Source organism: Galeopterus variegatus, unplaced genomic scaffold (genome assembly GCF_000696425.1).
Source record: "Galeopterus variegatus unplaced genomic scaffold, G_variegatus-3.0.2 Scaffold10044, whole genome shotgun sequence".
Lineage (NCBI taxonomy): Eukaryota > Metazoa > Chordata > Mammalia > Dermoptera > Cynocephalidae > Galeopterus > Galeopterus variegatus.
Window position 1 is genome coordinate 42,781 of NW_007736155.1, and position 4,017 is coordinate 46,797.

General features: G+C 39.6%; 1 protein-coding gene across 1 annotated transcript in view; it reads left to right on the top strand.

The window, feature by feature from the left end:
* The window catches only part of LOC103609750 (phosphatidylinositol 3,4,5-trisphosphate-dependent Rac exchanger 2 protein-like), a gene marked incomplete at its 3' end in the record, with an annotated part of 52,902 nt that overhangs the window by 41,986 nt on the left and 6,899 nt on the right, over window positions 1-4,017 (top strand). The gene's annotated exons all lie outside the window — the stretch shown is intronic.

Sequence of the window (4,017 nt, forward strand, 5' to 3'; positions counted from 1 at the left end):
TCTGTCTAACTGAGGAATGGACAGGAATATTAAATCTAAATTCACATTGTAAAAATTTTGCATTACATCACATGCATATTATTTTAAAACCCTGAATTCTAAAGATAGATTGCCCTTCCTACAATTGCCATGATTTAAAAACTGTCTACCTCAATCCAATACTTATCAATAATATATTTAAGCAGAGGAAAGTTTTAGTGAAGAAATGATTTTAGGAGTTATTAGAAGGTATTTTCATTTCTCTTTGGAAGACTGTGATTTATAGGTAGGTCAATGCAGGTAATACAGGATTCTGTAATTAAAAAAACAAAAAAGACAAAGAAATGATAAGCAAAAATAGACCTTTGGAGATATGTTAGTGGAATAGTTTAACCTAAAAGATGTTAAAATACATTAAAGGCCATTAGGGGGATAGATAGTTTGAGAATATAGGGAAGGATGCTAGTCTGGAATGTTAACTTTTATGGGCTTAACCATGGCTTACAGTTGTTAAACATGTTCAGTTCTTTTTTTAAAATTTCTCTCTTTTTGAAAATTTTGTCTTTAAAACCATTACTGATATGACAGATGGCACTAATCATCTTTTTTATTTTAATTATTGCATTTGTGACACATCAGCCATAAATAACTGCATAATCATACCCTAAATTTCTCTCTTTTTGAAAATTTTGTCTTTAAAACCATTACTGATGTGACAGATGGCACTAATCATCTTTTTTTATTTTAATTATTGCATTTGTGACACATCAGCCATAAATAACTGCATAATCATACCCAACAGCAAATGCACATAGGAAAAAGATTATTTTGCAAGCAACTCCCATTTTACAATTTTGGCAAAAGCCAATTTAAAAATAATCCCTAAATAGGGGGCTGGCCAGTTAGCTAAGCTGGTTAGAGTGCAGTGTTGTAACACCAAGGCCCAGGGTTTGGATCCCTGTACTGGCCACCCACCCCAAAAAAGCAATAAAATGAAATAAATAAATAAAAATAATCTCTAAATATATATTATTTCAGTAAATTCAATATCACTTTTTAAATGTAATTTAAGGAAAAGTTACAGTAAACATTGTTTTAGTATTCTCACAGCAGTAAAATATGAAAAATGATTTGAATAAGCATCAGAGGAAATACAGGTCCTTCTGCAGTTGAGGTCACAGATAGGTAAAGAAAATTGGGAAACAGTTAGTCTTATTAAAAATCTGTCAGTGATACGGTTGCTTATTTAAAGGAGGTGACGTTCCTCTGCACATATAAAAGTCCCATGAGTAATCATTAGTAGTTCTTAGTATTCATCAGATCAAGAGAAGCACAGGAACTTCAGACCTAGTTTGAGTAGAGACGACCATCTGGTAATTGAAAGTGGTAGTAACTGGAAGAGATTTCAAATGGAGTCTGTTTCTGGCTTGAAAGTTTATTAGAAGGGTTTTAGTTTTGTGTGTACATGAGTATATGAGTCCTTGCTAGCAAATTAAAAAAAAAATTGCATGAATTTGAAAATTTCCTGGGAAATTTATTACTCCTAAAGTTGTCTGTGAAACCAAACAGAGTAGAGCAGGAAGCGAATGTATTACCCTCTTCCCATTTTTTTTTTTTTTTGCTTCCATGTAGCGTTGGTAAAAAGAGGACACAGTAGTTGAAGGGGCATCCTGCAGAGATAGAACCAACTATTATAACAATGAGGAATTTCAGGGTTGGAAGTAAACAGGTTAGAGGTGAATGTGTACTGATAAAGGCCAGAGCTGCAGGAGAACAGGAATCTAGGCAGACAAAAGTGATTCAGATTTCCTAGTAAGGAACACAGAAACAGCCAGACAGGAAAGTTGGCACAAAACAACCAAAATGCTAGAATGTGAAGATCTCACTAAAGCAGTCTTTTAGCTAATATTCATCAGTGCTTCCTACAGGTCAGGGAATTAATGCTGTTGGGATCCCTGAGGCCTTGGTGAGACAAAGCAAGTGACTAAAAATTGGGTGAAAATGGGAGTACGAAGGAGGGTAAATATCAGCGTCACTTCCTCGACCCACTCCACACTGACTTATTTCCATGTGTCTGTCAGTGTTTCTCAATACTGGCTGCACATCAATCATCTTGGAAGAGTTTTAGAAAATACCCATGATCTGATCCGCACCAAGTCAGTTAAGATAGAATCTGTCTGGGAGTCAGGGCCCCAATACCATGATAAGTTAGCTTTCCAAGTAATCCTGAAGTCTACCAGGGGTGAGGAACCACAGGTCTGAGTGGATTACAAAACACTGTGCAACTTGCCAGTTAATCTTTGTTTAATTAGACTAATCCATTTCACAAATGTTCCACATGTTTAGATTCTAGGGTGCTGAGGCCGGGTGTAATATAAAATATTTCTGCATTGTTAAGTTATTAGGGTGCAGGCTGCCCCTAGAAGGAGGTGTGACCTTGGGTTGGGCTGTTTTCTTCAGCAAAGGCCAAAGATGCCCAAGGGAGTGGGCAGAGAAGAGGGATGCCTTCTGCAGCAATCGGAGCCGCTGGACAGTAAATCCCCTCATTTCTGAAAGGGGATCTGCGTGGGCATTTCTCAAAGCATCTTTTGTAGTCCAGGCCTTGTAACTCTCAGACCCACATCTGTGTAAAGACTGGGAGAGGCACCAGACTCTAGTGGATCCCACTTCTTGGAGAAGGGGGGTGTTAATTTAGGAGAGAAAGGCTAATGCGACAAGCTATAGCCCTTGCTGCTATAGCTCATCTTGGGGCCGCAACAGATTTGTATCTTATCTCTGCGGCTATCTGTTATAGGTCATCTTCACTCAGCCTGAACCTCTGCCAGTCTTGGTGGCTAATCTGTGGCATGACCAAGATCATCCATTAGTGGCTTGATCCCCTGGGTCACTATGTCCTGCTCAGACTAGGATTGCTGCAGTTGTCCATTTACCATAAAATTTGGTAAATGGGGACCCCAGTAGATCACCTGGATGCCAAACATATTCTTTCCTGCTCCCACTGTGTAACCATAGCCCTACCATGGCCTCTTCCTGGCTGCTGGTGCCTTGAAAACCCAAAGAACCAGAGTTTCAGGGCGAGGAAGCACGCATTCCCAAGTGAGTCACTGGAACTAATGTATTAGTTTCCTAGGGCTGCCGTAACAAATTACCACAACCTGGGGGACTTAAAACAACAGAAATGTATTCTATCACTGTTCTGAAAGCTAGAAGTCTGAAATCAATGTGTTACAGGTCACGCTCCCTCCGAAGGCTCTAAGAAAGAATCCTTCCCTATGTCTTCTGGCGTCTGCCAGCAGTCTTGTGGCAGCATGATCACAATTCCTGTCTCCATCTTCACAGGGCCTTCTTCCCTCTGTGTGTGTCTGTCTCTGTGTCTCTGTACCCAAATCTCCCACTTCATATACTATTGCTTTGCCTCACATGGATTTGTCACCTTTCTTCGCCTGAGTGACGGAGCCACAAAAAGGATTACTCAAAGTTCATTTCTTCCGAGCAGTGAGAGACCCAGAAGGGGTTAATTTCCCAGAACCCTCAAGAGAAAGACAGTCTTTCTTTTGGGAAATTAACCAGGAGCAGGCGTTCTTTCCCTGCATTTATTCTCCAGACCAGGAAATTACAGGAAAAGAACATAGGTGGGGTTATAGTTTAATAATATAGGCTGGCAACATCAGTAGAACAAGCAAAGTGACATTCCATAATGCAATTTGCAAAAGGTTAAGTTGATCCACCAACAAAAGCTTGATCTTAGCAAACATCCTCTCTCCCTGCAGGAGCTTCCCCAGCATTTTTACATATCAATCAAGTAACTTGTCTGTCCTTGAGCCAGCAACCTTGCTGTATTATAATTCTTTATCTTACAACAGAGATGTTAGCCTGGGGAAAGTTTCATGTCTTTTGCAAGGTTAACATTTCTATATGTACTTTTAAGAAGGTAGGCTAAACCTGAACTGCAGGGCTTTGGGGGCTCTGTGAAATATATTTGCTTTATAGTATACTCCACAATGTAGGGACACTAGTCACTGAATTCGGATCTGCCCT